Here is a 12,967-nt window from a genome sequence, read left to right on the forward strand (position 1 = left end):
GATTTACATCGAAGTTCTGGGAAGGTTTGCAGAGGGCTTTGGGAACTAAGCTGAGATTGAGTTCTGCATATCATCCGCAGACTGATGGTCAGACTGAGAGGACGATTCAGTCACTGGAGGATCTTTTGAGGGCTTGTGTTTTGGAAAAGGGAGGTGTTTGGGATTGTTATTTACCTTTGATTGAGTTTACCTACAACAATAGTTTTCATTCGAGCATTGGTATGGCACCGTTTGAAGCTTTGTATGGTAGGAGATGTCGGACACCTTTATGTTGGTATGAGTCCGGTGAGAGTGCTGTGGTTGGACCGGAGATTGTTCAACAAACTACGGAAAAGATTAAGATGATTCAGGAGAAGATGAGGATTGCTCAGAGTCGTCAGAAGAGTTATCACGACAAGAGGAGGAAGTCACTTGAGTTTCAAGAGGGAGATCATGTGTTTCTTCGTGTTACTCCGATAACTGGGGTTGGTCGAGCTTTGAAGTCGAAGAAGTTGACACCTCGATTTATTGGTCCTTATCAGATTTTGGAGAGGATAGGGGAGGTAGCCTATCGTATCGCTCTACCGCCGTCACTTGCGAATTTGCATGAGGTTTTTCATGTGTCTCAGTTGAGGAGGAACATTCCTGATCCGTCGCATGTGGTCCAAGTAGATGATGTACAGGTGAGAGATAACCTGACTGTTGAAACATCACCTATGAGGATCGAGGATCGAGAGTTGAGGCAGTTGCGGGGTAAAGAGATTGCTTTGGTAAAGGTAGCTTGGGGAGGACCAGCAGGTGGCAATGTGACTTGGGAACTTGAGAGTCAGATGAAGGAGTCTTATCCAGAGTTATTCGCTTGAGGTATGTTTTCGAGGGCGAAAACTCTTTTAGTGGGGGAGAGTTGTAACACCCCGATAAAATATGATAATTATTTAATTTAAGTTTAATAGTATATTATGATGATAATATGAATGAGAGGGTATTTTTTCAAAATAAAAGATAACCATTCATATATATTATTATTAGTATATTTATTAATTTAATTAAATAATTGGAATATTATTGGATTATTATTATTGGAATAATAAAGTTGGAATTGGGACGATTTTGGAATCAGTAAAGAGTCCCATTTAGAAAAAGGGTTTTTCACGTGAAAGGAGAGAAACGACTCAAAAGTGGAAAAAGAGCAGAAAGGAAGAGCAAGAGAAGAAGGGTTGAAGAAGGGAAAAGCTTGAAGGTCAAAGAAGGATTTGTCGGATTAACTCAGGTAAGGGGGGTTTATCGTCGTTTGATGGGTATTATGGGTTAACATGTAATGGGTAGTGATAAGCCATGGAATCGACTCTAATTAGGTTTTGATAAATACCTTTGAATTGTGATGAATAAATTACGTTAAAACTGTGAATGAATCCATAATTGGATGAGTCGTCATTTTCTGGACGTGTAGCTTTTTACGGATTTGAAATCGGAGGTCCGGAAGTCCTCCAACGGCGGAAAATGCGGGTAATTCTGCATTCTGTTCGTGTTAGCGCAGGAACAGCTTTCTGTCTTGCGTTAACCGGTTAACCCAGGGTGTTAACCGGTTAACACTGTTATGATAATTAAAAATTAAATTATGTCTTGCGTTAACCGGTTAACCCAGGGTGTTAACCGGTTAACACTGTTAAAAATTGCCAAGGAGCGCATTCTGTTTTGCGTTAACCGATTAACCCGGGGCGTTAACCGGTTAACACTGTTATAAAAGTGAAAAATTGATATTTAAATATTGTGTACGTTCTGGAATGGAATTATGTGTACACATTTGATGATTGGCCTATATTGGTGAATGATATACTGATGTATGATATAGTAGGGATCATTTCCCGTTGTTTGAGCTGTATAAGTATTAGTAAAGTGTGCGAATACTGTGATTTATTGTTTGGCATGACATGATATGATTCTGTGATAAATATGCTGATGATGTATGATGGTATGCATAATGCTGTGAATATATCTATTATGTATGCAATTGTGAATGGACTGTTATGGCTTAGAGTGTGAGCATATGTCCATTTTGGATTGTTGTTGATGTTTGCATGCTAGGTGATTTAGCGTGCATAGCATGGCCTTTATGGTGGTAGCTAATTCCCATGGTGAGGAATTAGTGAGTTGTTTATGGCTTAGAGTGTGAGCATATGTCCATTGTGGATTGTCGTTGATGTTTGCATGCTAGGTGATTTAGCGTGCATAGCATGGCCTTTATGGTGGTAGCTAATTCCCATGGTGAGGAATTAGTGAGTGAGTCACTAGGTCTCAAATGAGTGGGACTAGTGAGCTTGGTAGCCGTATCTGGGTTTGATCGGTGAGGTTGAACTATGTGTTCACGAATAGTCGGTACCGCATGCATGGAGTCTCATTTCATAATGTATGTATGGCGTATAATATGAATGGATGTATTTCAATATTATACGTGTGTTTTGTGTTTGTGTTGAGTATGATTATGAGTTGATGTTGTCGTTGCTGAATGTGTGATATGATTAGGATGATGAAATGTGTTAATTTACTTAACATTACATGATATTTTATAATGCTTATTATATCGATTGAGGAACTCACCCTTACAACTATGTTTCAGGTAACGAGCAGTGATTGAGTAGAAGCTAGTGCTTGGAGTCTAGTGTAGTTCCTTAGTGGGTCATGCTCTGGTATATGTAACATCGGGACGGGATGTTTTACTTTGTCTTCATTTTTGGTTGTTGAACAGTTTTACATGTAATGTGATTACATGGTTTGCATGTTGTTAGATTTCTATCCGCTGCGGATTGTGCAATGCCTTGTTTTGATTAATAAATGAGCATGACTAGTTATTTTGGTGAATGGTGTGAAGTGTCAAGTGTGACATCCTGAAATTGCATATCTACTCTGATTCATATTTTGTTGTTTTAATTAATAAATTGGGGTATTTTAGAAGGGTGTTACACTTTCCGTAGTAGTGCTTGTCACAACACTTTCTTCTTGTCTTCCTTATCTCAGGAGCTTTTAGGAATGAATAGACTGTTTTCAACAACATCCCATATTTCTTCTCCTTGTGCTTCTGGATACATTTGCATGTGAATTTTTCAAAAGTCACAATATTCACTAATGAAACATGGAGGTTTGTTGTTGTTGTCACGATCTACAAAAAAACCAAGATTAACGGAAGCCATAATTTTCGGATCGAGAAGCGGGTTACCTTAACCTGCTCCAATCCCAATTGTAAGTCTAGAGTGCACCCTTGAAGGGGCTGAATTAGTTTTAAAGACTTTTTCCAAGTTATTTTACAGACAATATGTTTCTTTTATTTTTTCGAAATGATTCTGAAGAACATATGAAGGAAAATATAGAAAAATAAAAGTGCAGTAAGTAAATTAGACACAAGAAATTATACTAGTCCTTATCAATCAGTGGTATATATAGTCCTTTCACACCTCGTGAAGAATTTCACCATCTTAGATTTTTGCACAGCCTCACACCAAGACTATCCTACAATCTTCTAACATACACACACCAAACCTATGGTGGAGTTTGAATCAACCCAATTCAAAAGATCTTTTCACAAACTGTTAACCACTATGATGATTCTCACATATACCAGAAAGCACACAACTTTCTGTATACAACACTTAGATCATACCTTATAGTGATCCATGCAAACTAGTTTGCATTATGCCAAAGAAGACCTTAGGCCACACATTTTTAACCTTAGACAACGCTTTAAGAGATGTCTATTGTGGCGCTATTATAGGTATATGCATCATTTTTATAAATGTAAAAGCGTTGGATTAAGTGCATTTTAGACTGCACTTTATGATAAAAGTGATGACATAAGGCATAATTATGCTGCACTTTATGCTAAAAGTGTTGCGTAAGTCATCATTAGGCAATAGCTTCTATTTAAAGCACTGAAGTAACTCTTCTTTAGGCAACACTTTTTGATAAAAGTGTCGACGTAAGATATTATCAGGTATCACTTTCTGTTAAAAATATTGGCGTAAGTCATCATTAGGCAACACTTTCTACTAATAAGCATTGGCTCAAGTCATCTTTAGACAGCGATTTATATTAATAAGTGTTGTCTTATATATACTTTAGGTAGTGCTTTTATTGATAGGCATTTTCTCAATCCATTTTTAGACAACACTTATTCTTTCTTGAGTTAAAGCTTGATATAGATTTTTCTGAATTATATAATTATAAAACAACACAAGGAGAGTGAGAAAGTGAATATTCATAATATTTTTTCAACATCAAAATTGTGTTCAATTCAAATATCATAAATACTATAATCCTCATACTCATAGGCCAATTATGTATTATGATCAATAAGATCCATATGTTATACAAAAATATAATAAGAAGCATATATATATATATATATATATATATATATATATAATATATATATAATATATTATTATATATATTATATATATATATATAATATTATATATATATATATATATATATATATATATATATATATATATATATATATATATATATATATATATAATATATATATATATATATATATATTATATATATATATATTATATTCTATATATATATATATATATATATATACTAACTCAAATTTGCATAAAACTCATAATCTATTCATAATGTCTAATACAAATTCAAAAGTACATATTTGTAGAAAAATGATAACATATATTTATTCAAATTATATAATCTTCATATTACATACCAGGATAATTCATTCATTTTTGGTATTAAAGTGTATGTATGCTTATCGAGACCCTTTTTAAGTTAATGGACCAAAGTGATTCTCAAGGTAATATACATAACAAAAAGTTATTAAACTTTTTCTTTAATATTGTTTGTAGTTGAAGATAGTATAGTGAAAATAATGATTTTTCTTTTGCTGTTTCTTACTTCCATATAAATTAATTCATCAAGTAGAAGTTGAAGGAAACTATACAGAAAGACAGGCTCAAGGTGGTGGTGATTGATTCTTTGCAATCATGATAGTTTTATGTCAACCAAGCTTATAATCAGAATTCCTTTGTAAGTCAAAGTTTGGATGTTTTTTTTTATTCTTTATAAAGTTCTGCTAATGAGTATCTAGCTTGGAGGTTTTCTAGTTTTGATTCAATTTTGTTGTTGTTGTTCTTTTAGGATAAAATAACATAGATATAGATATACACTTTCAGCTTTTGTATTTTGTGGGATAGATCGTATATTTTTGTTCACTTAAATTTGATTAAAAAATGATTATGAAAATGTAGATCAAAGGTTGTGATGAGCTTGAATGATTCACATTTTTCAAATTCAACAATAGTTGTTCAAAATGGAAAAATAATATATGATTTAAAAGATTATTCTGAAAATGCCCAAGAGCTAGACTATATTTCTTACTTTAGAGTTTTTCATTTGGTTATTTCAACAATTTGAGCATTAACGAGAACATTATGACTCGCTGGACTATGGAAGTTCTTATTTGGAAATCATATTTTTTTTTCATTTAAAATGATTTAGGTCTTTTAAGCTGTCAATAGTATCTATTGTATCTTTCTTAATTTCATGTGCATAGTGATACTTGAGCATATTTCTTTCAATGCTGGATATGGGGATGAAATCAAGTGTACAATTGCAAAGTTGCATTAGTTGAGAGCTAAGCCAGAAAACATACATTTGGATATAAGTTTTGAAGATAAGTATTAGTCTAAATCTCTTGCTTTAAGTTGTTATTTTAAAACATAGGTAGTTTTATAGGACATTGTATTGCAGTTAGAGATGAGAATAGGTTAAAACCTATTTAAGTTTGATTTAGCCTAGTCTGTCTATTTAATAAAAAGGTTAAACTTATATTTTTTTAAATCTTGTTTAATTAAATATGGTAGATTTAGGCTATTAAAAAAGTCTACGAAGTCTTTTAGGTTAACCTAAACATGCATATCTATTCAAATATATGTTAAATAGTATATAAAATGTCATGTTGTCTATTTTTAAAAAAAAACGTAAAATAAACTATTTGAAAGTCTTAATATGAAACATGTTTTTAAACAGATTTTCAAGTCAGACCATACTTTTAAGAAGGTCAGGTCCAATCGATAAAAAAACCTAAAATAAAGGTCAGACTTAGTCCTTAAAATTTTATGATTTAATTCATTTTTTAGTTCCTTAATTTATTGTATTATTTCTATTTAGTCCCTTAAATCAAAAACGTTACACTCAAGTCCCTTAAAACACTTATGTTATCCAAACAAGTCCCTTCTCTTAAACTCTATAAGAAAAACTTTAAAAAACACCTACGTGACATATTGAAAATATTGACATGACATATTATTTTTGTTTTTTTCAATTATTAATAAAGTTATTTTATTTTAAATTATGAAAATGATTTCCAATTTTAAAAAGATCATTTCTAAAATTATTTTTAGATTGACTCAAGTTTCATATTTGGAAACCTAAGGCATATTTGAAACCTCAGTTTTACAAAGACACGATCGGATGGAGAAGAGGAATGACAAAGATTATTGAAGCGAGAAGAATCCCATTAAAGACGCAATGAATACTAGCTTTAATTCTTCATTTCCATTCATTTAATCAAGATATAGTTACTATTGTTTACCTTGTTTGGATTTCAAAGTTTCAGTTTTTATGGGTTTTTCTTCGGATCTGGAAAATAAGTCTTGTTATTATTCGTGTTTTTTTTAAGTTTCAGTTTTTTATGGTTTTTTTTCCAGATCTAGAAAATGGTTTTTGTTCTTATTCGTATTTATTTTTTTGTAAACTTTCAGTTTTTATGGATTGGAGTAGCTTTAAAGTCTTTTAATTTTGGAATTTTATTAATGATATGTATGAATCTAGTTTCCACTCGTTCTAATTTAACTTTGTTGAATACATTTTAATAGTGTTTTTGTTCACACACTGGAAAGTGGCTTTCAGGCTGAGGACATCACTCTGCCTGCAATTTAAGCCACATCATATTGCGGTAGGTACTATTTTCCTGGCTGCCAAGTTCCTAAAAGTGAAGCTTTAGTCAGATGGTGAGAAAGTTTGATGGCAGGAGTTTGATGTCACTCCATGCCAATTGGAGGGTAGGGTGTCATCCCCTCAACTCATTTGCATACTTAGAAAGTTAATCCAATTGGATAGTCTTGCATGTTCTTGTGGCTTAATGCAATATAATAATCTCTTGTATGGTTTTGTTATATAATGTTTTATACCTGGTTTTAAGATGATTTAAGCATTTTCAGTATAGTATGAGCCCACTTTTATGCCATGGGTAGTTTATTATTATTTTAACCAAGGGATTATCCTTTTGTTTCTCTCTCTTAATGTTTTTCTATCCTTTTAGAACTCTACGGGCAAAATAGACTTCCACAATCACAAGGAAATGAAGCATAAGGGGTTACTGCAAGGGGGATGAGAGCTTCCTCAAAGGCTCTTGCGACGAGTGAGGAGCAGGTCTCAAAACAAATTGCATATCATTCACCTCCTTAGCTCACATCTGTAGAAAATAATACAACACCGTTTACAGGAACAGAAAACCAAAGTAATGATGGTAGTGCAGATAACCAAAGAGAAGTGGAAAATAGATTTATCTCTAGAGCTGAACGAGTAGTTTCTGGTAGGGGTGTTCACGGTGCGGTTTGGGAGGTTTTGACGATAAAAATCATCCGAACCGCAAGAGAAAAAAGCATGCGGTTTGGTTTGGTTCGGTTGGCTTTTAGAAATAAAACCAAACCAAACCAATGCGGTTTGGATTGGTTCGGTTGGTTCGGTGTTTTACAATATTTTTATTTAGCCATACATACACCTATAGAGAACAATGTAACTTTGTGTTTAGCTATTCATACATTAGTAAATAACATCAAAACTAATCATATTTAGAGAAAAACTTCTCATTCAACATAAAAAAAATTAGATTAGAAAAAAATGGAATAAAAAATATATATATAATAGTAGCATAAAATAATATCAAAAACATTATAATAAAACATAAAAAACATATGAGAAGAGAGATTAGAGAAGATGAAAAAAACACATAAGAGATGCGAGTTTGAGAAGAAATGTGCGATAAAAATGTAATTAGAAGATAAAACAATAATATAAAATTTGAAAAAGAAAGAACATAAGAGAGGACATATTCGAGTAGAAAAGGTGAAATGTATATGGCAAAGAAGACGAAAAGAATGTGCGGTACTACTAGGAGAGATTTAAGAAGGTTGAAATTGAAACCCTAAGTGTGAGTAAGAGAAAATCGTTTGTAATTGTAAGGTTAAGACATACTAGGTTTGAGTTTTGGATTAGATGTGGGATAAGTGAAGTTTAGATGGTAACATAATGCGGTTTGGTTTGGTTTAGTTCGGTTTGCAAAATACAAACCGCAAACCAAACCAAACCGTGCGGTTTTATTAAAAAATGACCCAAACGCATCCAAACCAAATGCGGTTTCGGGTTGGTTTGGTTTGGTTTGCGGTTTTCTATTGGGTCGGTTTGGTTGTGAACGCCCCTAGTTTTTGGTGACCAAGATAAAATGGTTGGTACAGAGAAGGCTACTGAATTAGGAAGGACTGATGATACATAATATAAGTCTAGCTTTAATGTCGGGCTAAATCTTGAGCTTCGAGAAGGAGAAGAATTGTTATTTTTGTACACATTATTAACAATTTGCGGGGGGGGGGGGGGGGGGGGGGGGGGGACAAATAATGCTAACGAAACAGTTTTTCAGGGACCAAAGTGTAACGTTTATTAGTTAAGGGATTAAAGTGAAACATTAAATTAAGTTAAGGGACTTTGTGACTAATTATGTCAAAATTTATTGTATGCCAGACTCAGACATTCTAAGGTTTGGCCCAACCTGACCTATTCTCATCCCTAATTGCAATGTAGATCTAAGTTCAGGTGAAATATGTTTCCTTGCTAGAAAATAGTTCGATGGCATCGTTATGTTTTATTAATGTATTGCTTTCTTTGGTTTTTGTACCTACATGTTTCTTTGCTTTTGATATGAACAAGTAGAATTTACATGATCTTTGGTTGCTAGCATATATTTGTAGTTCTCCACGAGGTATCCTCTATTTCACTATCAAGTTAAGAACTAAATAAAGAAGTATTATCTTGGAAATTATGCATTGATTATAATAAAAATATAAAATTAATTTTTTAATTATTATTTTCAATACAAACTTTTTATAAGGTGTTGGTTGTGTTTTTAAGTGTCTGGTTTTTGTTATCGTCTCCACAGGGATTGTGAGATATCGCCGCCGTTCGACAGTTGTTTCAATTCTTAACTCGTAGTAACAAGGGGGTTTTGGTTTTAGTCACGGTATCTTGCATAAAAGTGTGAGAAAATACGGTAAAAGATTTGGTTTTAATATTTGAGAAATATTGCCAAAGTTAGGGTTCGACGATCACTTTGCATGTATATGTTCGATCAACAAAACTTATAAACTCCTTTAGATGATAAACTATTTCACAAAGTCCTCCCAATGTGTTTATCTCTAACACACATTGTGAGTTTTCCCATTTTGATTCATTGTTTATCTCTAACACAATCTATCAAAATGACAACTTTTTGGTTCAACCTTATGGTGAACAAAATCATTCATTACTATCTCTAGCTAACAAACAAGATTGGATGAAAACCTAGGTAAAGAGTTGGTAAACATCTATCGATCATAAACCAACACAAAGAGTTTTCAATAAAACAAAGTTTTCACTATATATTCATCATTAAAGAGTTTACAAATGAAGATCATCTCATATACACACAAAGCTTATGACCATCTACATCTAACCTTGACAAAATGAAGAACTTAGCTACTCATTTTCATGGTAGCTTGGTCAACAAGTTTCGGAAGAAGGTTGATCAACATCCGAGTCGAATAATCGAGATTGGATGGGAATCCACCTTCTTTTTGTGAAAGATTGTTAAGAGATGAAGAGAAATGATTTCTAGGTCACAAAGTATCTCTAGAGCAATGCTGGAAAAATATCTCAAAAGTACAAAAGTATGGAGGTGTCAAAGTGTGGCTCCAAAAAGTAGCCCTTGCTACTTATAGTGCTGCTACTGAGCTGTCATGCTCGCTAGGCGAGCAGAATGGCTCGCCTAGCGAGCCCCAAAATGAGGCACCTGAGGCACCTGCGCCCAAAGAATTATCCTTTGCCAAATTGGCATGTTCGCTAGGCGAACAAAACCTTCGCTAGGCGAAGCCCACGCTTCACCCTTCGCTCCAGCGAGCTTAGGAGGTTTTGCTACTGGAATTGCTCGCTGGGAGCTCGCTAATGGCTCGCCTAGCGAGTGAGTGTTGGCTGCGCTTTTGACCAAGTCTGGACGTGTTCGCTACACCCTCCGTTGGTTGCTCGCCTAGCGAGTTTGTTGATGTTTGCTACTGTAAAATACTGGAGCTCTTCGCTGGGTTCTCGCTGGGTGCTCGCCTAGCGAGCTCTTCGCCACAGCCCTCGCCTAGCGAGCAAGCTGATGAATGCATCCTTTTTTTGGTCCCTTTGCCAACTTTCTTGTGGCTTCATTTTCTATTATTTCATGCCTAATTCCTGCACAATAACACACAAATCAAAGGTACCAAGATCGTTTATCATTGTATTGCAATTCATCAAAAACAAAGGTGGTCTCGAACACTTTAGCAAGGAATTTGAGTGAAAGATGCCCATATTTGATAGCTCAAATAAGCACTTTTGGGTATCTAACAACTCTCCCCAACTAGATTCTTGCTTGTCCTCAAGCAAAGTATGCCTCTTGAAGGACAAGAGGATTTGCATTAAGAAAAAGGTTTCTCCGAAATCGGATAAAACAGCTCAAACACAAGCGAATCAGCGGATACAAATTTCCAACAGTTAGAATAAAATAATACACAAGAACTAAAACTTAGTAGCAATGTGAAATATGTATCTATCCACAATAATATTATCTTGAATGAATCACCTTATCTCTCCTCTTCGAATAAGGATTGAAGAAATTACGCGTTTGCAACCGCGGGAATAATCTCACTCTCCAACAAACAATGAAGAAATCAATTCAATTCATACAATGTCTAACAATTATAAATGGTGATGTGGAAGTATGAAGATCACTAAGGACTTTTCGGTTGAAGCTTGGTTAGGTTAACAAACAAGGGTCATTTCTAAGGCCATTGAAAACGAAATTGCCGATGCAAAAGAGACATTCACTGTACATTATTCACACATCTCAACTTCGTTCCATTTGTTTCTCATTTGAAACCTTCACAACTCTTATTTCACAACTCAATTTTTGTTTTTCACTATTTTTCTTCCAAGCAAGCATTCATTTTCATTTTCTCTATTTTTTTTCTTTTCTTTCACATCATATTTACAAAACAGATGTTTCTCTTTTCTATATTATATATATATATATATATAATATATATATTATATATATATATATTATATATATATATATATATATATATATATATTATATTATATATATATATATATATATATATAATATTATATTTATGCTTGCTCGGTTTTTCAAGAGTTGTGGCACTTACCGATTCTCATTTTCGTTCTCCCCAACTTATTTCTTACTCACCCTAAGTGAATGCTCTTGACTTTTTACGGCAAAAGAACAATTATCAAAATTTTCCGGGTTGTAAGAAAAAAAGATTTTTGAAATCTCGCTTTATTTCAAGCTGAGATTCAACTGTTTAAGCTCAAAGGGGTTAACGAATACTCTCTCTGCTCACAGGTAAGTTGTATTTGGAACTGGTTGTGCTCGATAGAAAACAAGTGCCTTGATCATTTCTAATTGCTTCCACATATTCACAATAATAAAAGACAAAGCATGAATCAAATGAATCAACAAAGCTTATTAGAATCCAGCATTTAAGTGTACAAATGGAGGTTTCCTCACAATTTGTGGTTTTAAGTCCTAGATGAAACATTCATTCAATTATGTTGCAAAAAGACAATATTCAATTACAAAAAAGAGTAAAGTTCTTAATGCATTCTAAAATTCTAGCCGGAGGTAACCATGTACCTTAGCATTATTCACTTGTTTATTTTTATCATTGCCATCCAAGCTCGGATGCACCTTCATTGGATACTGAAGGTGAGAAAAACAAGAAAGGGGAGTTTGAATTGTTTGGAAAATAAGCGTTTTTCAAAATAAAGACCACACAAGGAATTTATACTGGTTTGCTTATAACACAAAGCTACTCCAGTCCACCCGGCCAAGGTGATTTCGCCTTCAACAAGGACTTAATCCACTAATCTTGAAAGATTGTTTACAACCAACGTCTAAGAGAAGGATCTCTTAGTCCTCTCAAGTATACAGACTGCGCAGAGTCACTTGAGGAAATAAAGCAATAGATAGAAGACAATGTAATCTAGAGTGCTTCTAAGATAAGCAAATATTACAATAGAAAGAACACAAGTGTTTCACTTTCTAAGCAAAAAGCTTTGTGAAAATATTGAGAGAGAGAGAGAGAGAATGTTTCAGTGTATGCTTGCGCGCCTCTCAATGTTGATTGCTGTCCTTTATATAGGAGTGAAAGGACCGTTGAAATTGATGGCAGATAATTTGTCTTGAATAGGAATTAATGCCATAACTTCTGTTGTTTCTTGCCAAAACAACTTTGTCTCCCTGAATAACTTCTTTCCAAATATAGTTCCTTTCCATTTAAATTTGAAGTTAATGTTACTCTTTCTGTATTAGGAAATTCATTATCAAAGTCTGCGTGACTCTGGGAATCTTGGAATCTTCCTGTGTTGATTCGGAGCTTCTGATGTTTATCTAAAGGAGTTCTAATGAAGTCTTCAGATAACGCTGAGAGCTTCCGGAATGGTATACCGTTGTTCAGAGTCAGAGCTTCTAGAGTGCAAGTCTTCTTCAGATGCTTCTGACGTTCTGTTGTTTTGCTTAGAGTTAGAACTTCCTGAGCATGTTTCTACTTCAGATGCTTCTGATCTTCTGATAATTTGTATCTGATATGATTTTGTATCTGGTGACGTC

This window comes from Lathyrus oleraceus, chromosome 6, assembly GCF_024323335.1.
Source record: "Lathyrus oleraceus cultivar Zhongwan6 chromosome 6, CAAS_Psat_ZW6_1.0, whole genome shotgun sequence".
Classification (NCBI taxonomy): domain Eukaryota; kingdom Viridiplantae; phylum Streptophyta; class Magnoliopsida; order Fabales; family Fabaceae; genus Lathyrus; species Lathyrus oleraceus.